We start from the raw sequence: 25,219 nt of genomic DNA on the forward strand, positions 1-25,219 counted from the left end.
TCATAGATAAGGAGCTGTGGATGGTGTTGGTGCGGTAACAAAAAAAAATGGTGTCACTTGCCGTTCCACAGCTTAGAGCAACAGTCAATTCTGCATCGGATTTTGCCATTTGAGCAGAAAAGGCTCTTAAAAAATCAGAGTACTTTATTCTGCGGAGAGCGACATCAAAAAAGATGTTGCAAAAATGCTTCATACACGCTGCTGCCTTGTACAAAGCTATACCAAACTTACAATCGGTACACCATGTTGTACCGATCGATATGGGTACAATTCAAGTGGCAGGCACTAACTGCAGAAAGTGCACTGAAGATAGTTTCATTGCTGCCTCAGTCGGAAACAATCTCCCTTGGTAATATAAATGCTATTGGAGATTTTGTAGAATTAGTTTTGTTTTCTACCTCAAAAAAAAAAAAAAAAAAAAAAAAAAAAAAATTGGTCAATTCAAGCAAATAGATGGAGAATACATACAAATAGAATACTTGAAAAAAAAAAAAAAACCCCTTCAGAACATGTATACATCTGGCCCAATCAGTCAGACATATCATGGGAGAAACAGAACATTGTAATAAGAAAACTAACACCCCCTGAAATCATCAATTCTAGATTGGAAATGAGATTTATGTAAAAAAAATTTCCTTAGTTATTTGCAATTTCTCTTATTTATTACTGTACTAATCATAAAATGTCTGATTGATAACTATTTGTGTATGTTGTTATTTTATTGGCCACACAAGTCACACCCGCAACGTCAACTTTGAATATTTTTTACAGTGAAACTAATTGAGTGAGTATCTAAATTTTTGTATAGAATAATTAGTTAAGTATTACTGTCTAACATAAAAAAAAACCAGTTCGATCAGTTGATATAATTCACAGAGTTTTGAATGTTTTGATCGCAAGGTGAAAATGCATGTCCTTTTTATGTCACACCCGCAACGGGTAGAAATTAATTTTTTAAAAAATAAATAAAATATCAATCAACTTGCAAATTGGCATCAATGTACCTGCAAGTAATCTTTATTGAAAAATATAAAAATTGAAACCTATACTCTAAAATATTTTTGCTGATGACTAATTTAGTTAGTGTAAATGTCACACCCGCAACTTTGGATTGGGCGAGAAGTCTTCAGTAAAAGTTTTGAAAATTCCACGTTTTTGACTTATGCAAGATACTAGAGGTGCGACATCGATGTATCAATACCATCGATGTTTCAAAACATCGATTGAATTATTTATACATCGACCAAAAACATCGATGTTTCCAAACATAGATGAGATGTTTTAAACCATCGATCTTTTTATCAATGTATAACATACATTTTTGAATATACTACACTAGTTTAAGCATTACAAAGGAATACGTACCCGACGAATATATTGAAAATACTGATCCTCAAATCATAAATATAATTTAATAAGAATAATTTCGCATCACCTTGGTATTATAGTAGGACAATCATTGATAATAAGACAAGCACTGATTAATACTAACTAGTTATAGTAAAAAGGAAATATTTTCAAACTGAATGAAACTAAAAGTAAATTTACATCAAAAAAGAATCTGGGGAAAAATGTGTCATAGCACTTACCGTCAGTTGAATGATGAAAAAAAGTTGTGCTAATTATTTTAAAAATACAAAATTAATTCTAACAATTATTTTTAAGAGCAATAAATATGTGTTGCACTGTTAGTTAATAATTAAACACAAATTGTAAGTAATAGAGGGACAACATTTTAGTTGAAATCGATAAGTAACCCCCAAATATTGGTGTTGACAGTTTGAAGAAAAAGGAGTTTGTTTACTTTGTTTCCCAGAAGCGCATTTCTGTTATCACAGATAATCCCACAAGTCGGAGAAGCATCTCTTTCCGATGGAACATAAGTTGCCATCACTATCAAATACTTTAAAGCCACTTTTACCAGCTCTGAATTTTTAAAGTTATAATTTTCAACGTAGTAACGTATAGGATTTTATTTTAGTTTAAGGACTGGAGCCTTGAAATAGGCTGCAAGTTCTGGCACCAGACTAATTGTGTCAGGTTCTTCCAATAGCTTTGACTTCTTCCTCACTCTCTAGTTAATATTCTACTATCTTGTAGTGATCTTCCCAAAAATCATTCTCTACACAGAAAAATTGATCTAGTAAAATGGGTGCCAAGCATTTTTTTTGGCAACTCCATAAGTAAATTTAACTACCTAGCGAGAAAATTGGAGCACATTTTATGATAATTTTCAATTAAAATGCAAAAACATCAACATCGAAAAAACATCGAAACCAAAACATCGATGGACCAAAAACATCAAAAGTAAAGTATCGATGTTTTAACAAAAACATCGATGTTTCCTAAACTTTAACGTCGATGTCGCACCCCTAGAATATACATAATCAAAATAAACGTGTTTACAGACGCACAGACAAACATCCAGTTGCAACCAAAAAACAAATGTACACAATAAAAACTTTATAGAGACCCAAATGCTAAATTTATACCTATTTTGGTTAACCGGTTTTGAATAATACGATATATATGTAAACTTATGTACGCACGTATGAACAGGCGTCACATTAAAAATTGTCAGAATTGATTCAGGATCATTGAAAATCAATTCTCTTTTTTTCTTCCGTACAAACACAAAAAGACATCGATGCCTTTCCAAGAACCCGCTATAAGTAGTAAACTACGATTTTTTGTTCGTTTACATTGACTCCGGAGCAATATTAAGGTTACCCGCCTCCCTCCCCCCCCCCCGCCTCTAACATTTGTCACAAAGCTTTGCACTTTACCATACCCTCTCCCCCTTTATCACTTTTAAGGATATTTCTTTTCAAAATTTTAAATTTAGAAATTTAAATTTTTTTTTTATATTCTGCGTAAATAATATGTACAAATGCATATACATTACGTTTTGACGGAAAAACGTCGATATCAAAGAGTGTATGTTACGACCAATTTTATCATAATTGATTTAATGACAACTGAAGTAGATATTAAAGCTAGATCCTACCTGTGGGAATTTGTTTTTGTTTTTGTTTTTTTTTTTTTGGTAAATGCAGCAACTTCCTTTTTTTCTTTTTTTGCTATAAAGTAAAACTGTCATGAGATCAGAAAATTTACCCAATTTATTTCATCTAAGTATTCAAATGTTGTATGACCTTCCTACGACTTGTCAAGTGAAACTTTTGAAACCTTACTTTGCATTGCATAAAAAAGGGGGCGACGTTCTTAAGAGGCGATGATATAATTTCTACCTTTAACTTTCTTTAAAAGTTAGAAGCAAAAAACCAGCACACAAAACCAGCAAAATTTCTGGAATGACCTTAAAAAATGCACAAGCTTCAGTCTATTTTTAGATTCAGACTTTCATCCGTTTTCCTTCGTAACTCCAACCCACCAAAGATTTGTGATAGACCGAATGATAAAAGTTCTGCAACTAAAAACGCAAGAGAGAAAGACAGAAATAGTTCTTTTCTTCAAAACAAAAGTTTCAATCTTTTCTAGTCCAATATTTTTATGAAGATATAATAAGGAAGCGGCACCAGTAACAGACGTGCCAAAGACATTGCTCTCAAGGTTCTGAGCCTTTTAATGTATTTAGATTTTTAAAACTATTTTTCCCTCATGCAACTACACCCCATCTAACGTTTGGTTGCTTCTGGATTCTCTGAATTAGTTAATTGTATTTTTATTTGCTCAGTTTCGAAAAAAAGTCCGATCCCCCCCCCCCCCCAGTAACAGACATCGGAAATTCTGACGATACCCGGTAACTGATAGGATGGGTAATGGACAGAATTCCACTTTTCTCTTCAAAATGTGCAAAAGTTCTTTATTTTTAGATTTAAAACATTATTAAATTCAAATGAACATGAAACACCGGCTGACCTCGTGGTAGCTTCCACTACTGCCTTTTAAATACCAACTGGCTCATAAAATTCACTCTGATACACACTAAATGGTTGGACCGTATTCATGGGCCGCATCAACATCAGTTTTTTCTGCATAAAACTCTTATTATTTGAATCCAAACTTACGACTGTATGTTACTGGACTCTGGTCTGTTTCTGGTGCCGTTACTTTACCACGTTCAACAATAATGTGAAAAGAATTAAAATGTTGTACTTTAATTTATGTTGAGTATTGTTGACTGGAAAAACGTGTGTTCGCAAATGAAAAAAAAAAATTTATATGGGTCCTACATTATTTCAATATATGCCGATTTAATACTATTTTGCTTAATTTATAAAAAAAACTATACATAAGTTGCATCATTATCACTAATACCTATCTGATTCAATTTTATTTTCAAGACATCACGAGCTTGCTTTATGTATTTCGATTCCCCATTTTTAGTTCCCTTTATTGAGTGTGTTAGTGCCTATGTATTTCATTTTTTCATTACTCTTTGATGCAGCTTGACGCTTTCATCTACACATTATAATTTTTTTTCGTTAATAAATTTTTTATGAAACTGTGCATTATTTCCTTTTAGTTGAGTTAGTCATCTTTACTCAGAGCAAACAAAGTTTTTCACCAAAACAGTTTCAGATTTACAATTGCTATGTCATAACAGATGCAACCGCATGTAATCCTTATTTATTCAAAACTCATTTACTTATAACTCCTATTGGTGATGATTGTTGTCGCTTTCATTAACTTTATTTAACCAATATATTTCCTTAAAATATATTTTGTTGACGCATTTGTTTTTAATAATGGACTTTCCAACAACTACCGTTTAGATAGACTAAAAAGCTAAAGCTATACTTAGCGCTTTCTTTTTCTCTTACTTGTTTACTGAAAGAAAAAAAATATTTTTTTGACCTTCTTACGTGGTTCTTTTAAGCTGTATCGAAATTAAGTTATAAAAAAAATACAGCAAAAAAAAAGAAAAATGATAATTTTCTTGATTATTATGTAAGTAATAAAAAGACTATGTTATTTTTTAGAGAAACAAGAAGTTTGTGCAGACCGAAACGAGCCTACTTTCCCGTATACTGATATTGACTGTCTAAAGCGCCTAAATCGTCGACCGTCTAAACTGTCTAAATCTATCTGATCAATATTCTCTAAATTAACTGCGACTGCAAATTATTGCAAAATCACTTTTTAATATTTTAAGCTGAGTTCTGGCAATAAAACATTTCTTGCTCATCTAAAGAAATAGTTCCGTAAAAAGAAAAAAACGAACAAACAAAGCAGTAGCACATTCAAACAAAACACCTAATATATTTTTGTCCATTAAAAAATGTTCACTCGCTTTCAAAAAAAAAAAAAATAATAATAATAATAAGATCATTAGTAAATACATTGTTTTCTCCCAGTTGCTAAAAAATAATTTAAAATAAGAGTAAATGTACTTTAAAAAACAAATCAAGAACAATAAAATGTCAACTAAAAGAAATGATGCATATATAAATAAATAGAACAAATAAAAAAAAAACGTCTGCAGAGCTTTTTATGGGAAAACATAAAAGAGCCTGAATTTGGCTTCATTGGCCCCTGCAAAAAAACAGAATACATAAATCAAAACTTTGTAGTGAAATGAAAAAAAAATCATGTCAGCAATAATTATTTTAATATGAAAACCAGAGCGGCGGAGTCGGAGTCGATCAGAGCCAGAAATCGAATGTTTTAAATTCAAAGATTCGGAGTCGATCATTTTTCCTCAAAGTCCGTATAACTGCCAATGTTTGCGGAGTCGGAGTCGAACTTATTTTAGGATAAATGAGTCAAGGCTGTGAAAACTTTAAAACTCTAAGTGTCGGAGTCAGTCATTTTCCCTCCTTGTCTAAACTTTTGCCAAATCTACGGAGTCTGACTAATTTTGCGATACAGAAGTTTGAGACAGATTCGACTTTTCTAAAATTCCAGCAGTAGGAGCCGGGGGATTGCATGGAATTTTCAAATGTCCAGATAAGACGAATCTATGTGAATATGGGAGAAAAGTAAATATTTCTTTAATTATTATTTTTTTTATTTCAGCACTAATTTAAGTTTTTTTTTACGGGAAGGTAGGCTAAAATGTAAATTTAGTCGTTCTTTTGAAACATATTATGTTCTCAATAAAAATAATGGTCGCGCACTAATGGGTGAACAAACTGGCTATTTTTCTTTTGCGCATGTGCAAATGTTGATTTGAAGGAGAGTAGGGAAATATGGGGCAAAGTGAAATATTTGGTATTTGAGGATTGAAAATTTGTTTTGAACGTTGCAGTGCATACAGAAATAAGAATGAATTTTATGACAAAACTTGCATTGAAGCCTTATTTTTTTTTTGGGGGGGGGGGACAATAAATTTGTACCTTCAAATAAGGGAGGACATCCCCCCACCCCTTTTTTGCCCAGGGCAAAATGAACTAATTTTCTAATGAAATATTTTTATTTGATTATTAAAAATATTTTTCATCAAATGAATGAAAAAATGAATGGTTCTTAAAACAACAAAAGAACGAATCAATAAATAACTTATATAATATATGAGAAAAAATGAATAAGTGAATAAAATAGTGAAAAATAAGAAAGTGAATGAATGAAAAAATAAGTGAATTAATAAATTTAGGAAATTATGAATACGTATAAGTTATTTAATAAACGATTATTTGAGAAAACGAAATAAGCTTAAATATTCGCTTAAAACTATATAAATAAATAATGGCCAAAGTATTAGAAGATCTTAATTGATATTTAAAGTACTTTTATTATTTTATAATATCTTTTTTTTTAAACTTACAGTAAAATATTACACTAAAAGAATCAGTTTTTGAGATTTGCTTATATTAAGCCCATTTTGTTAAATCTTCAGATTTAATTTTTTCCTTACTGGAACGAATTAGGTACATGCGTTACAACTCAGTTAAAACATAAACAGATACAAGGCGCTAAAATCAGAGTAAATATTTCGCTATTTTCCTTTGCCCCACATTCCGCCAACAGCTCTTAATCTTTTTTTTTTCCTTTTTTTTCTTTTTTTTGAGCACTTTATGCATTTTAAAAATTAATAAAGACTGTTCTGCTTTACAAAAGCTTTCGAAAGTGGTCTTGTAGTTTCTGTCATGCATAATAACAAAAAAGTGGATGAATTAGTTCTCATTGCTTAATATTATGTAACATAAATTGCTGAATTTATTTCTAGAACACTTTTGAAATAAAGTAATAGGAAGGAAAGTACAAAATAAACCAAAATAAAGTTGAAAAGGGTAATTTTGCAAATATCATACGCGTTTTGTTTTTAATTTTTTTACATGACAAAGAATTTAACCTTTTAGAATGCACTATTTGAAATAATTTATATTTTCTGATATTAAATAAGAATTTCTAATTTTATGTAAATCTGTAGGTATAGTAACAAATAGTTAGCATATTAACCAAAGCATATTTAACTCGTAAAAAAAAGCTGATTAACAAATGTTTCCAGAATTAATACATATTCGGTATTTAAAAATTAAAACGCATTATTCGTTGCATTCAAGTTGTTACGTTTTTATATATTTAATCTAGAATCTAGATCATTGGCTCGATGTCATGAAAAGACGGATTCTTACAAACAAATTTTAATGATTCCTTATGCTTGTTGCCTTCTAACTATCAGATCCATCAAGTGAACGTTGGACAGGAGTTAGGCGGAGTTGAGTTATTAGATTCCTTCTGCCTCGATTTCTCTCCAGTAGATTGTTCTTTCCTTTTTTCCCCCTTTCCACTAAATACTTGCTATTTGACTGGTCATCTTTCATAGTGCATCTGAATGTCGTTTTTTAGCATTAATAGATTGCCGCCTTAGGTATAGCATACAATTCCAAGAGAGGTCTAAATTATTAAAAATACGACAGTAAAGTGGAGTAACACGTTTGAAGGATAATAAAAACAGATTAATTATTCAGAGTATTTTTATGCAAAGCGGTAACATTAAGTTTCATCAAAAGGTAATTATGTTTATTTATTTATTTATTAAATAGAGATAAACGCTGTTATAAGCAGTTCAAACATACAATTCTCTAAAACTATACAAAAGTTTTCCGCATTATGATATATTTTATACTTAAACAGCTCTTATAATCGAAAAGAATACGAATTCAAAATAATATATCAATCAACATTAAGGCTTTTAATAGTTAAAATATTTAAGCAAAACGATTGTTTTTCATAGGCAGATACTGTCCAACCACGGATTGTATGAAATTGGCTAACGTCCAGTTAAGACGAGTCCATCTTAATGAGGGGGAAAAGTGAAAATTTGATGCGCTTGTTCCGTTCATTTGAGGCTAACATATATCTGCAAAAGCTGACATCCCTAAAAATTAACAGATTCTTCCATTTCCGGTGTGTAAGCCGATTGTTAACTTTTCCATACAATCCGTGGTCAGACAGTAATACTTTAAAATCCAAAGGTATTTCCAGTATTTCTGTAAGAACTTATCCCGTGAAAGAATAAAAAAGCTTGCAGTATTTGCAAGTAATTTTGATCATTATCTACAGGCATTGGAAAATGTAACGATCTAACTTCCAGAAAAAGGTATTCGACTACAAAAAACAAAATCATCAAACGGAGTTCCGACAATAACTCTTTTCGAACATACATCTTCAAAAGCTGACATTCCTAAAAACTAACAGATTTGTCCATTTCCGCTTGTAAACCGGAAGTTTGATTTTCGATACAATCCGTGGTCAGACAGTAATACCTTAAAATCCAAAAGTATTTCCAATATTTCTGCAGGAATTTATCCCGCAAAAGAACAGAAACCTACAGCATTTACAAGTAACCCAACTATTATTTATCGACATTAGAAAATGCAACGACCTAACTTCCAGAAAAAGTTGAACTTTTTAAAATCTTGTTAAAGTATTTTGAGCAAGTTGAGCCACCAGTACATTACTTAGTATCAGATATTCGATCAATACACAAAACAAAATCATCCAACGGAGTTCCGACACTAACTCTTTTCGAACGAGCTTAGAAATGAATTCGTGGAACATCGATACAGTGGAACAAAAGAAACGAGGTGTCCAACGCACGGAACGATCTGTCGTGACCATTTCGTCATCGGATATCCATAAATCTCCAATCGATCATAAATTCGACTTCATCGAGGAAGATCGGTAGCCTCTATTGCTAGATATTAATTTCCTTCAATGATCTGTAAAGGTAGTACTTTGTAACAGGAAGAAAAAATGAATGATGTAATAAAACGATCTTTTTTACAGGTTTCATTGATTTTATGTCGTTGAGATTTTTAATTTTTTACAGCAAAATGTATTTTAACGATTATTTTGTTCATATAAATATTGATGCATGATAGGTCAAGGTATCTTTATATATTAATAGGCAAGTCGTTTTCTTTCGGTACCGATTCCTCCTCTGTTTGAGAACCGATTTCCATCATTCTTTTTTTGTTCAGTAGCTATTGCCGAGTTTTAGTGTCATAAATAAAAATTTTTGAAATCGAACGCTAATTAACGGTGACATTAATAAAAAACGCATTTTCGTACTAAATGGCTCCTTCTACGTGAACGGATGGTCCAGTTTTTTCGAATTTGATATGGTTGGAAAGGTTTTTAAACAACACTCCTAACGAAAAAATTGTCAGGGCGCCCTGGGTCCAATAACCTAAATCCACTAGAAAAAAAGTTATAAGCGTTTTTCAGTTAGCGAAACTCAAAATTTTTAATTTTATCTCTTTTACATTGTTGAAGTTCATTGTTGGAAGCGTGAAACATTAAGTTTTAATTCATTTTTAAACCGCTTTTTCAACACGAAAAATGCATTTTAATGCTTCGAGCTTGGTATAATTGGAAAGCTCGCGAAAAATGCTTTAAAACACGTTTTACCAGGTTTTACAGCGCGAAAATCGAAACCTGCTATATTGGCTAGAATCAGCCCTAGAAGCAATTACAAGTTAGTGAAAATTAATTTTTATTTGCTTTTTCACGCGACATAGTTAGCGTGAAGAAATCGCTGGATAATATTGTGGTGTTGCCAATTCTCACTTGAGCATAAAGAAATGAAATACTTGCATTTGTTTTTATTATTTTTTGGGTAACTACGGGCATTTAAAATATTTTCACTTTGATTATGTTTTTGCGATTTTAGTATTTAAACTAGAGGACCCGACAGACGTTGTTCTGTTCAAACATTGTAAATTGAAAAATTAAAAAATTTCAATAAACCGTCAAGTAAATTAAGCAATAAATGAATACCTTTGTGCCGAGAAATAACAGGAAATATCCAACGCTGTTTAGCACAAATAAACAGATTTCAGAATACACGTGTTTCGAGGTTTCGAGGAAACCCCTTATTCAATTCAACGGTGTGAGCTTTTTCATGTAGAAGCTCACACCTTTGAATTGAAAAAGGGGTTACTTGAAACCTCGAAACACGTGTATTCTGAAATCTGTTTATTTGTGCTAAACAACGTTGGATATTTCCGGTTAAACCGTCAAGTGTTTGAACCGTTCTGTTGAAAAAAAGAGTAATTAAAAATGTTTTAAGCTGCTATGGTGTCAGTATGCGTATATTTATTACAACTTGATTTATCTAATGCCCACTGAGCAGTTGCTTTATTACTGTATTTTTTCTCCCGTACTTGATGGTTTGTTCCTTCAGCCATACTCAAAGGAAAAAAATTGTCCTCAGATATTAAGTGTAAAAATCTAACTACACATCTAGAACAAACGGGAAATTCCTCTGCAACATCCCCCATATGAAAAAGAATAAAACAATCGAAATGATATCGTTCAGAAAAATGATTAAGGTAAAAACAGTTCTCTGAATAAGCAAAAATCACTCATCCTAACCCCTCCCGATGCAAAATAAAGACATTCTTCAACTAAAATGATTAAAAACTCTTTAAAAATGAAAAACAATTTTTTGCAATTTGAAATATTTCGTCAAATAACAAAAAAATACAATAAATTACATTAACAGTAGCTTTAAAATGTAAACAAATGATCAAGCAACACTATTGTTTACAGCCAAAGTCTCCAAGCCACCACGTTACGGTAATCCAGCCGATCAGTGAGCGAAGCTAACTCCGACCGATTAGCGGTCCGATCTTTTGAACAAAAACTTTTCAAACTTCATATATTGCCTAATTTGTTCTTTCCACAAAAGATAAAGATCTTCCACTGCACTGATCTTTTGTGTACAGAACTACCCTGTTGTAATTTATCTGGACGAAAATAAAATTTGTTTCGTCTTTAAACTCCATCATCTTTTCCTTTAATAATGTATTGATTAGTTAGATAATCCTTAAAGCATTCTTGACATTGGTGCCAAAACTCAGATGGATTTGAGCCGAGAAACAAATGTTGCTAGGTACGGTACTTTCTGATCATTGGGTTATGAAAACCTAAAGCACCGATCCGGTCACATGGTTCAACTACAACGACAGAACACACGTTTTGCGTGTACCTTCCAGTACTTTACTTGAAACTATATCACGGGACCTAACATCGTTACTTTCTAGGAAATGAGGGCTTTTCTTTCTCTCTCTGCGTTTTATAAAGTCTCAATAAATTGACATATCACAGTAGGAAATTTCATGACAAAAGGCAGAGCTGGCTTCAGAGATGGGCAGATTCGTATTCGTAAATCCGAATCCGAATTTGATTTACAGCACCTTAACGTGTCAATCCGAATACGAATACATTCGTATTCACAAGTGTGAATTCGAATAGATTCATGTTTGCTAGTGCGAATCCGAATACGAAATTCGGATTCATACCTATGAATCCGAATCCGAATCTATTCGGATTCAGACCTATGAATCCAAATCATTTCTGATTCACATCTATGAATACGAATCCATTAGGATTCACACTTGGATTCACTGAAAAATTCAATTTAACATTCCAATATAAATAAATAAATGTTTGTCTGTACCTCGCTACAGTTCGAGTTTTGGGTGTTAGCGAGTTTTTGGATGTATATTTATTGGCGTCAAACTAAGTAATTGACCCGAAAATGAACTTCCTACTATTTGGAACCCCAAGTCGAATATGACTGGACCCAGGTTTTAGAAGTCCATTAAAAGTTAAAAATCATGATTTTATGGTCATGAACACTAAAAATTTTCGCTAATTTTTCGTACAGTGAAGTGCCCATGCTTGGGACAGTTTTGAACTTTTACCTCTAGTAGCATATTAATCATACGCTTTCCATTCGAACGAAGTATTCTATTTTCAGGATTTGCCTTACTACGTCCCTTCAAGACAAGAAATAAGTGTGTAGATTTGTCCCTTTAAAAATAAAACAAAAAAAAAGTTCATTCTCCCAAGTTAGGGACCTCCCTAGGGGTTCGTGATAACGAATTCTTCCTTAGCAGATATAAGACTAGCTTTGAATTCTTCCACAGTATCAGTGGAGTGGTATCGCTGTAAATGGCGTATTAAATTCGAAGTATTCAAAATGTTCACCTGAACTTCTTTAGTTTTTGAAGGAACATTCGCATCACATTTTAAACATAAAGCTCGAATAGATTTATGAGAGGCTCTCTCTAGGGAAATAGCATCGGCATTATCACTCACCGGCTTGAAAAAATCACCACTTAGTTCTGATCTAAGCGAAAATCGCAATTTCTGAAAAGGTTCGCATTCCGAATTCAAGGAATTGTCCTCGGAATAATAAGTAATCTTATTAAAAGAAACAAAAAAAATCATATTATTATTAAATAAATGTAATTGAAACCGAAGAAAAATATTAAAAAATCATAGTAGCAATATACATTAAAAAAGAAAAAAAAACTTGCAAAGTATATATATATGAAACGAGGTTACCTTTCAATGAAATTAAAAATAATAAATTAAATTGGATACGTACCTATTAAGAGTTAAGCTTAGAGTGGTTCAAAAAAACTTTTTTTAGCTAGAGTCCAGGACACACCCTTTTTTTTTCAGACTTACTAATAGTATTATGCTGTAAAAGTTTTAGTTTCTTACTCAAATTTTAAGAGGGTGATCAATTTAACATTAGTCGTAGCATGGAAAATGTCACAAATTTGGAAACATTTAATTTCCCCAGCTGTTTTTTTGTATATATATATTTTTTTTGCAATGTATATTCATATTACTTTTGTATATTATAATATGTAGCATTGTTATTTCAATGCAATTTTTAACGGCCCTCCACATACTTACGATGTTTGGGGGAGGGAGTTGAGCACTCTCTTTCAGTTGAAATAAGAAGTAAAAATTCTTCCGGTATATTACTGTCCACAAGTCTAAAAAAATTGAGGGGTGTCCTGTTATCTATTAGAAACTTTTTTTACATGTATTTTTGAACCATCCTAGTTAAGCTATTTACTTATTCACTAAAAAATAAACATACAATCCTCCTCAACTCACAGTAAGTCAAAACAGTGAGAAAAAAAAATATGCATGCGTTTTATAAGATAAGAAATCTGAAAAACACTCTTCTTTTCAGTCCTTGATGAGTTTTATTGGGGAGTCAGTACCCCCTATATAATCAATGTTAATTTGCAAAGGTTCATGTACCTTTTTCTGAAAATCTATTAAAGATACAATAATGAAATTTTTTCTGTACCTTAAGTAGACTCTTTTCTCTGTACTAAAGTAAAATTTTACAGAAAGGAATCTTAGTTTTTATTTAAAAAATTCTAATGCGTAAGTCACTGAATTTTTTTTCAAAAAATGCCATTTTGCAGCACGAAATCAGCTTTATAAAAAATATTTTTGGAATATGAGAAAAATTTTACTTCAGTATATATAACTAGATATATGGAATAGGTGATAAAAATTTCAAATCCTAACACTATTTCGTTTCTGAGAAAAAGGAACATTTAGTTTCAAAAATATCATTTCGAGATATTGAAATTTAAAGGGGAAAATCATATCTTATCAACATATGTTTACCTTTTTTTTGAATCACTTTTTAATTTTTTTCTAATATGAGCACGATCAAGAAATTTGTATCATTAAAAAGGTATTGAAATGGAGTTGCAAAATATATAAAAATCAAAAAATCAAATTTTTGAAAGTATTTAGGGTACTGACTCCCCTTAAAATACAAGAAGCATATGGTTTCCTTTTTTTCTTCGTGCATTTTATTTCAGGTGTTATATTTCCAAAAAAAGAGGAAAATAATTCTATGTTCTACGCTATTTTTATTTTCTCAGTTTATGTACTTCCATATCATTTCCTTTTTTTTTCCTTAGAAAAAAGAAAAGTGTTATTTATTTTGATGTTAAAAAATTTCTGGGAAATACACCCATATGGATATGGGACTTTATATTGTAGCAAGATTTTATCAAGCTCAGATATGTAATTATTTTTTACTGATTTCTGAATTACTCAAACTTTGATTTTATGAATTTTTAACCATATATAGGAAAAGAATGATCTAATTTAACATCTAACTTGAGCATTTTAACTTGTTAGTATCAAATACTATAATTAAATAAATTTAAATTTCAAAAATTCTATTTAATTCAGAAAAATCCGGTTTAAATAAAAAAATCCGAGTTTTTATATATATATATATATATTTTTAAATCTTGATTTTTTTATCAACCCTGTTATGAAGTAAGATCCAACAATTTAAAAACTATTCTATAATCTGTTTAGTAAAATATGTAGAGTTTTTTGTTGTTCTTGAGTACTGATTAAAAACTTCCCGATTTATCTGTTGAAAATCACTGTATTCTGTCAGTGCATTATGTTTTTATACATTGTTCATTAAAACTTTTTGTACAGTTTAACCTCAAATTATTTGACAAAAATTTCCAGCAGATTCCATTGTTATTTCCATTTGAAATTGCATTTGAGGAAAAATATCAGCAATTTGACGCAGTAAAAAACATTTATCGCCGCTTGAATTTCATTACATTTCATAACGAAACTACCGTTCTTGCAACTCTAATATCTCTCAAACCGGTTTCCGTGCTTGATCATGGCGGCCAATGGAAGCAGTAGAGTCGTTTCTCTACCCTATTATAGAACTCTTTGGTACAAACAAGAACGTTTTCGCAGTAGTCAACGGTTGCGATAGTTGAAAATAAATGCGAAATACAAAATACAACCTAGCTTTATTTTACGCATTTTTTTGTTTTTTCGTGAGAAATTTGGTTAGTAAAACTATTAGTAAATAATTATCTTTGTGATCGATGCTTCCTTCCGGAGATGGAGTGGTTCAAATGTATGTTTGTATTATTGAATAAAAAACCGTTTTCTTTCATTATAATACAGTAGAACCTCTCAATAAGGGACACTAAGGGGGCCAGACATTTTGTCCCTTAAATAGAGGTGTCCCTTATTTGGAGGTGGATGAATTGATGTATGGCTGTGTACTTAGTAGTATAATATCACAATAAACATTAACACTAAGACATTTAACCCTTATGATTAAATACTGAAAATGTTATATATATGCTAAATAAAATTCATAATTATTCAAATTTCTAAGTTTATATTATTTTATTAATTAAAATTTAATCAAAAATTTTGTAAAGGCAAAGTTTTGTAGCATACAGAAATAATTTTGAAGTAATTCATTACATATATTTGCTTTATGTTACGTAAATTATAATGTAATACTATGTGAATCAAATTTTTTAAGTTTTATATACACAGCCAATTAGTTGCTGTGCACTCTCCGTCAACCCTGAACCTACTTAAAAAAGTAGTTGAGCGGGCAAACATGCATGTTAATTTCAGCAAGTTTTTTTACAATACATTACTTATTTCCTTCACATACTTATGTTTAAGTCCGACTTAACTCAAATTATATTTTTAGAGGAAAAGTGAAACTTGAATTCCAGTAAATTCACTATTTCATATGCGCTTATACATTATTTTTTGCCTTTTTTTTTGCTTTGTAACTGTCCCTTAAACAGAGTGTCCCCTTAATTAGAGGTAAATACATGGAAGTCCCTACTCAAAGGGACTGGGACCCAAAAAATGTCCCTTAAATAGAGGTGTCCCTTAATGGAGGTTCTACTGTATATTTGTTCTTTTTTTTAAACGAAACGTTTCAGAGAGAATCTGCATTTTCAACGGTACAAATATCTGTAACATCAACAAATTTTTACAATCAAATTTGGTCCTTTGTAACATGAATCACTGTATATTCATTATATTTTAAATTTGTGAAATTGAGATAAATTATCTGTGGTAAAATTATATAAACAAATCAAGTTTCAATTTGCTTGACTTTGGCAGAATTCCACTTTTAAAATTTTTAGACCCATAACAATATCGTCACTTTTCTTCAGAAATTCATTAACACCGAAAACTCGACCTGTAACGAGGTACAGACAGACATTTATTTATTTATATTGGGCTTTTGAATTGAATTTTTCAGTGAATCCAAGTGTGAATCCAAATGGATTCGTACTCATAGATGTAAATCAGAAATGATTTGGATTCATAGGTCTGAATCTGAATAGATTCGGATTCGGATTCATAGGTATGAATCCGAATTTCGTATTCGGATTCACATTTGTGAATACGAATGTATTCGTATTCGGATTGACACGTTAAGGTATTGTGAATCAAATTCGAATTCGGATTTACGAATACGAATCTGCCCATCTCTGGCTGGCTTTCTTATTGTCCTTTGGCAACGAATTAAATATTTATTTCAGTTATCGTTAAAAAATAGGTTAAAATAAATATTAATCACTTAAGAGATATAACTATTCAATGTTTAAATTAATTTATTAATTAACAAAAACGTTTCAGATTAGATCCATCGCGCTTCGAAACCATGCTTGCCACAACTTAATTACTCACAGAAGATTTGATCGAAATCGGTCCAGCCGTTTAAAAGCCTTATGGTGACAAACGTCCGCACAGAATTTTATATATTAAGATAAATTATTTTACGGAGTGAGGGACGACTTTCAGTTCCAGCTTCCAATAATACCTGCATTTGCTATCACCACAAACATATCTTAAGGGGAAACTTTTGATAAAATTGGCGTATTATTAAGACCTCCAGTGCTTTCTTATGGACAATTATATGTTGCCGTGAGTAAAGTTCGTTCATTTGAGTGTTGGAAATTGTATATTTAAAGCAAGATCATGCCTACTTTTACAAAAAATATTGTTTGTACAGAAGTTTTCCGTATTAAGGGAGTTTTGCGGCATCATTTCATTCAGAACGACTTCCAGAATTGTGATATTGGCGAACTTTATCCATTTTGGCACCAATGCCAGGACAAGAAATGTTTTTCTTTTGCAATCGTAAGAAAACGAGTACGGAAATGTCTATTTGCAAGGACCTGACTACGAATGAAGTCCCTCTTTAAGGTGGGGTTCATTAAATTATAACCGTTCATGACAAGGCGGAAGAAATAAATGACAAGAGGAACATACAATGGGGAGAATGGACTTTCTTTTTTCATCAAGCTTTTTTTTTTTTTTTTGATAAGAACGTTTATGAAAAACAGTGTGATGTGTGGCAAAGGGAAGAAGGGGTATGTTGAAGTGTGAAACTTTGTGACAAAGGGGAGAGAGATCAAAAATTTTGAAAAGTGCATTTGTCAGTTTTCTCCTAAACCGTAAACAAGTCACAAACACGATTTTTTTTAAAAAAAAACACTATTATTGCGACGTCCAGTGTTTGTGAATGGACAATTTTTAATGTAGAAAGTAGGAATCGTTCATTTGACTATTTGGAATTTAATAATTCTAACGGCAGAGGTCAAGGCAATTTATTTAATAACATTAAACTTATTAAAAGAAGCATTGTTCATGCAGACGTTTTACGTATAATATGAGTTTTGCTGGATCATTTCATTCGAGAAGGTTTCGATAATTATTAAATTGGCGGGCGATCTTCATTTATTGGCGTCAAATTTTTGGTACCAATTGCAGCTCGAGAAATGTTTTTACTTTGCATACGAAAACAAAGAGTAGGGAAATGTATATTTGCATACGGTTGCCACAAATGAACAACCGGGGCTGTCCACGAATAAAGTTCCGCTTTAAGGTGGGGTTCCTGAAATAGTAACAGTTTGTGACAAGGGAGAGGAAAGACATGACAAGAGGGGCATACAATGGGGAGAACGTGTCAAGCCTTTTTTTGATAGGTACGTTTATGAAAAACAGCGTGACATGTGGCAAAGGGAAGAGGGGGTATAGTGAAGTGCAAAACATTGTGACAAAGGGGGAAGAGGGTCGAAAATGTTGAAAAGTGTGACATTAGTTATGTACCGCCCTTAACTATAAACAAATCGCAAAGTCGGCCTTTTTAAAAAATTGTACTATTATTACGTCGTCCTATGTTTTGAATGGACAGTTATATGTTGCCACGAGTAGAGTTCGTTCATTTGATACTTGGAAATTTATAATTCAAACGACGAGGAAGCAACTTACTCAATAATAGTAGACGTTTTATAAGTAACAGTGTTCACACATAAGTTTTACGTATAAATTAAGTTTTGATGCTTCATTTCATACGGGAAGATTTCGAAAATTGGATAACTGGTGATTTTTATCAATTGGGGTCAATTTTTTTGTTTCTAATGACAGCGCGAAAAATGTTTTTCCTTTGCACACGTACAAAAAGAGTAGGGAAACATTTATTTGAATGGGGTTGGCACAAAGCAACATGATATCCAAAATAAAATTATTCAACCCAGCAATTTGTCGACCACACCAATTTCTCAATGGGGTTGTTTCCTTCAATCAAAAGTACTACTTTTAGTCACTGAAATAGATAGAATAAGAAAAAAAATGTTGAGCCAGAAAAAACTTTTATTTTCTCTACAGTTGTTTTTTTAAACTTTTTTGAATGTCCGATTTTGGAAATCAGGCGTGGTCTTTATGACGTTATAAGTGAAGTACTTTGACGCACGACTTTATTGCCGCGCTAAATATTTACGGTTTGCTCTCAACCGCGTTTTCGGGTTATGATAATTTGCGCTGTGCAATAATGGCATCAATGAGTGTTATTTTATCGCTTTTGATGCCAAAAAATTAATTCCAATCTGCGCAACGATTAAAATAGTTGTTAAAAATATTAAATTTTTTCAAATTATTTAAAAGACGGTTAAAATCTTTGTTTTTAATTATTCTCTTTTAGTAAAAAATACTTTGAAAATTGTTCAGAAACGACTCCCATTACCGAACTATCCCCTTTCATCCATTTATTTTGAGATTAACAGATAAAAAGAAAAAAATTAGAACAAATTATTACTGTGGTATTATGTGTCCGTATAAAAATTGTATGTTTTTAGATATGCAGTAAACATGAGTAAGACTAGATATAAAAATGTTGGAAATAGTTAAATTCATACAAGTTTTCTCAAATATTCATTTACTGATATGGTCGAATTTCGACCACTGGGCGAACACTAGTTATTATTATTATTGAACTCTTGTTCCGTTACATTAAATTTGGGGGACCATGTGAGCCAACTTTGTACAGCCGTTGATAGGTGAAGGGCAGTAACTGCATTTTTTTTAAAGCAATCACGATTGCTTATTGTTCTCACTTGACCTTCCTTGGCGTTGTGGTTCCTTTTTCAGATTGGAGCAGGGACCTCTGCAGCACCAACTCCCGCCAGCCTCTTCAGGCGCACCTCCTCTGGTCCTGAGCACTGTCCCCCGGAAATAACTTCTGCTGGGCGGTGCCGCCATGTCCTACACATGCATGCTCGTACACATACACAATCACACACACACGCGCGTGCCTTTACACACATTCACACGCCTACAATCAGACACATAAGCCTACATAACACTCACACTCAATTATACACACATAACCACCCAGGAGGAGAGTTATGCTTGGGGGGGAGGCGTTTCTAGAAACAATAACCCTAATGAGTAGCGTCTTGTCGCAACTCGTGATTGCGAAAAAACATAATTTGAAGTGTCAGAATTCAAATTAAAGTTGATTACATTAGTTTAATTACAGAAGCTTGCTTATTTGGTTTCCTCTGGGTTTCCGCTGAAATAAAACGCTCAAAAAATGCGTCTAATCGCAAGATTTCCCCATTGTTAGTATGAAATAAAAAGTGGATTTTCCTCAAATATCTCAAAAACTCATTTCTGCAGAAGCTGTTTTTATCTATCCCACAGCACTATACCATTTTATTCCTTTGGGTATATTCGACTGAAAAGAAACCAAACGCTGCACTATGCTGGCAAGGTTGCAGAAAGGGTAATACTGGTAGTTCTTTCAGTAATTTTTGAAATCACTTTTTGAACGGTTGAAATATCTTGTTCTATGTTGTCATATCAAGTGTAATAAAATAAATTTTTGATATTTTGTGAAACTGTGAAATGAAATTTGAGAGTTTTTAAACAGTTAAAAATTTTCTTTTTCTGGTTTAAAGTTTTAGTACTTTTACTAAAATAGTTTATTTTGCATCACATTTTTCATATTCATAACTTAAAGACATTTTATGTGGAAGCATAACTTTGAACAAATCAACAGTTCATTAAGAATTAATTTTATTATTTTTGATTTTCAATTTTTGATTAGTAAACTATATATTAGGATCTAATCTTCAGTTTTACTTACATGAGTTTTGGAAAAATGTAACCTTGAATTATTATACTTTTTATCTTTTCATACCTGAGTCGTTCAAGAGCAAATCAATCAAATATATATATATATATATATATATATATATATATATATATATATATATATATATATATATATATATATATATATATATATATATATATATATATATGTGGTTGGAAAAACTACATTTATTTTGTAGCGAACTACAACTACAACTACTTTTTTTTAAATGTAACAACTACAAACTACTTTTGAAATGTAGCCGCTTCTTCGCAACTTTTTAAAAAAATACGTAAATAAAAAGCATACAGACTAGGGTGCCCCACACAAAATGAAAGTCGATTTTTCTAGAGGCATACCCTCTTATATTTTTCTTCTTATGTTGAAACAATTGTAAAAAAAAAGTTTCATGCAATTTGAATAAAGGCAGCCCGTGCCGAACTGCGTCTGAAAGGTTAAGCTAGCACTTGTAGGTACGAGTATGCCAGGACAAATTGAAAAAAAAAATCTTTTTTAGTAGGTCGAAATTTTTGTTGATAAAACGTTGCCCCTATATCCACACTCCACATGCACCATAAAATCAATTATTCAAATTTAAAAAAAACATTTAGATATCCCACACTTGGTATAAAATTTATAATTTTCTTCAAAAAACTGATTTTTTTATTTCTATTAATCTACAGATTAATTGAAACAAAATATCAAGTTCAAAAATTATTAGCGAACACATTTTTAGATCAACATTTGTAAATGAATAATAAAAATTTTTTAAAAAATTAAAATGAAAAATTTAACTTAACCTTGAAAAAATGCATATTTTTGAGTACTATGTAGAAGATTTAAATATTGCAGAAGAGCAAAAATTTTTATTTAACGCTAATAACCTACTTTACTGCTCATATTTTTTATCTTGATAATTTCGTTAATTTTACCTTACTTTTTTTAAATATGTATCAAAAAAAAGGTAAATAAAATTATAAATTTTAGGCCAAGTGTAGGATACCTAAAAGTTTTTGTAAAATTTGGATAAATATGTTTCTGGTACATGTGGGGCTATAGAGTCAACGTTTTATCAACGTGAAGTTTCGAACTTCGAAAAAATATATATATTTTATTTGGTTTAGTACACAGGTCTAGTTTTTACTCTCAGAAGAAAGCCAGTACTGGTTGCCGTTGTTCACATTATATGAAACATTTTTTACAATTGTTTTGACTTTAAATTAAAAATACCGAGGGTGTGCGACTTGAAAAATCAACTTTTGATTTTTCGGGTGCACCCTAATACACACGCACACACACCGTACGAAGATTGAACGGGAAAAGGTTTAGATTGATAAATTAGCCCATCTGAACATGGAATAATACTAAAAATTATATATTATTTCTTTTTTCTTTTTTTCCCAAAAATGTCCGTTATCGTACTTTTATGTGGATGCTTCACTTGTCAAATCGATTAACTCCATAAAACAGAAAGTCGAGAAAAGTGATGAAGAAGATAGTGTTATCCATAGGAGTGAATAGGCCCCCGTGTTACATTTTCTGCCATCGCAGGATCAGAAATGTACTGAGCCAAATGTTTAATATAAGTTCACATTCTAAGCATTGATTAAGCACTGTTAAAGCAGAAATGAGAATTTTTTCAAAAAGTGGAGTTAATCGATTTGGCAACTGAGTCATACATATAACACTTTAATGCTCATATTTATTGTAAGCCGGTCAGGTCAGTTTAGTAACATCTTCTATAACATTTGCAGCTTCTTTATTTGGTGAACGCAGTAGAAGCATTATTTTTACGAAACTTTAATTTTCCCGTCGTAATCACGAAAATTTAAGCCTCGTGAAGTACTTTTGTTTTTCAACTTTCGGTCTGTTCATACTACTAATTCACGAAATTTTCAACTCGCAAAATCACCGATGCCTTAGTTTTCGCGAAAATAAGTGCTTTTACAGTCTTGGAACAATAATCTCTTTGAAATCTAAAATGTTCATCCATAGGACATACTCGGCAGCCAGAGAAAACAAAGGAGTTACAAAATTGGCGGTTATCTCTAATTCATATACTTTCTTTTTAAGTCAAGTTCTATTCAATATAAATATTGACGAAATATGAAAAATACGATGGCAAACAAACTAATTGCTTCAAACAGATATAACGTATGGCGTCAAAACGATATATCTGAAGTTAGCTCGTATTTTTAAGCGCTTTATTTCTCATTGTATCCGCTGATGCACTTGTTTAAAACTTGCACCAGTCAAATTCGTTTGAACCTTGATTCTTTTTTTTTTCTTCGGAAGTTTATTTAAAAGTAGTTTCTTGAAATCGCTACAAACTACTAATTTTTTGTATCGAACTACTCGCTACACTACTTTTTTTAAAAAATAGTGCACTACACTACAAATTACTAAAAATGTAGCTACTACAGTAGCGTCGCTACTTGTAGCGCGCCAACCACTGATATATATATATATATATATATATATATATATATATATATATATATATATATATATATATATATATATATATATATATATATATATATATATATATATATATATATATATATATATATATATATATATATATATATATATATATATATATATATTTTTTTTCTGAAATCAGAAACATCAAATTTCTATAAAATTTTCAGAAACTTTTTTACTTGCCACACAAGGGCTTAAAAATGTTATAACTGTATCTCTGTGGGAGCTATTGAGTTATATCATACATAATAGTTGAAAGCTAATTCAATGATTTTAATTTGATACAAAACTTAAATAATTTTGGAGCGATTTTTTTTACAAAATTTAAAAATTAAAATTTTCAAGATGAAGTTCCTTTAAAAATATAAAATAATAATAATAATTATAATAATATAATTATAATAATTGCATTAAATGTATCGAAAACATTTCAGAGAGAGACATTAAATGGATGAGCAATTACAGCAAAAACTTTGCTTTAAAATGTTAATGCTCAAGTTTTGTTAACATTGATGGTTTTGGTTGAATTTGATTGCGCATTTGAAAACAACGTGCCTCAATTCAGCTAGTTTATCTAACTAGAGCTCTTCAAGCCTAATTTCTTAAAACAAAATTACGATCATTCGAATCACTCTGGTCGAACATATCTACCCTAGCTTTCATCTTCAATCGTATAGAGGGGGGGGGGGGCTCTTACAGAAATGACAAAACACTTTTAATTACCAGTATCAGGGCATGTATCTCTGCTTTAATTTATTTTTGAGTTATTTAAGGAAGTTGCGCGAGAGGAGCTTAAGGGAGTTTTAAGAAACAAATGACTGGTGCAAAAGAGATAGGCACATCTTTAAAAATTTTTACTTTACCTTTTATAAAGTTTTGAGACTTCAGATCTTCTATATCTATTCCAGATCGGAATAGCTATAAAAGACTCTTGGTATACTCAGAAAACAAGTGCGAAACATGCGATGAACAGTGTTGTTACACAAATATAAAAACATACAAAATCACTGAAGTCAGGATTTATTTTGCGACAATACTTGTTTTTTTACAGAAGACTGCACGATTGAAACCACGGAATATGGCCCGCAAATAATCTGTAACGTTTCGTATTTTTCTTCCAGTGAAAGTAAGGCACGTTCTAATGGGTTATCAATTTAATGTTTTTTTTTTTTACCACAAATTGCATGAGACGTTTTTGTTCGTTTTCCTGCATTGAAGTACCTTTCAAGTGTTTGTTATAGTAAAAAAGACATTTTGACAGGTAGAAACAGGAAACCAAATTCGACAAATTCAATTTAAAGTTTTGGATATTAGTTTTACCAAGTGTATCAGATAGGACTAAAATACTAGAATCCGTTAACGTTTCAATTTTATTGTTTGTCAATTTAATAGTATTTGTACTAAAATCAACTCAAGACGCAAGAAAATCGAAAAAGAAGAAAAAATATAAAACAATTAATTTCCAAAATAGAAGACAATGAAGTTAGGAATTGCGCAGTAACAAAACTACTGACAATGCATTATTCGATGTTTTGTTAATTACTAAATTTTTAAAGGATAGATCAGAACTTTTTTTTCAAACATTACGTAACATTAAAAATGACTACTACATTCAGATATTTCGTCTTAAATGCCAAATGCATCATGTAATCTGCTTCCAAACTAAAATAAATTTCAGGGAATCTGGTTCAAATCCTTCAACAAAGGAATCCAACAATGGCAAAGAATCACACAAATTTAGAACGGAAAAGGTAGTTTTAATTAATTTTTTACTCAGCTCTAGCTTATTAACATTCAATCCGAAAAATCTCTTTCAAAAATTCCGCCGCCCTCATTAATTCCTGAAACACGCTTGCTCATCTTCTTACAGAATGAGACGTCACGTGACGACCAGCTGACGTCATTATAGATCAGATCGCGTGGGCTTCCATAGCAACTTAGGTTTGGCTCCAAATCAAAAAGAACGCTAAAAAAGTTTCTCGTGTAAAAAAGCAGAATATTAACGAAATTTATAACATACCACTTCTTGGCGACGTTTGGCAAAATTTGCCATCGATACGAAGTGTATTTTTAAGGAGGTAGCAACCGTGGATAAATTACATCGTGAATTACATAATTGGCTAAGTAATGAAAGGGTGTGGAAAACTTTGCATTTCCGAATACACAATTTCCAAAATATCGAACACCTTTTGCCTCAACTTTTTATTCATTATTAATATTTCCAAAAATAGAAAACTGCCT

The sequence above is a fragment of the Uloborus diversus genome, chromosome 4 (genome assembly GCF_026930045.1).
Source record: "Uloborus diversus isolate 005 chromosome 4, Udiv.v.3.1, whole genome shotgun sequence".
Lineage (NCBI taxonomy): Eukaryota > Metazoa > Arthropoda > Arachnida > Araneae > Uloboridae > Uloborus > Uloborus diversus.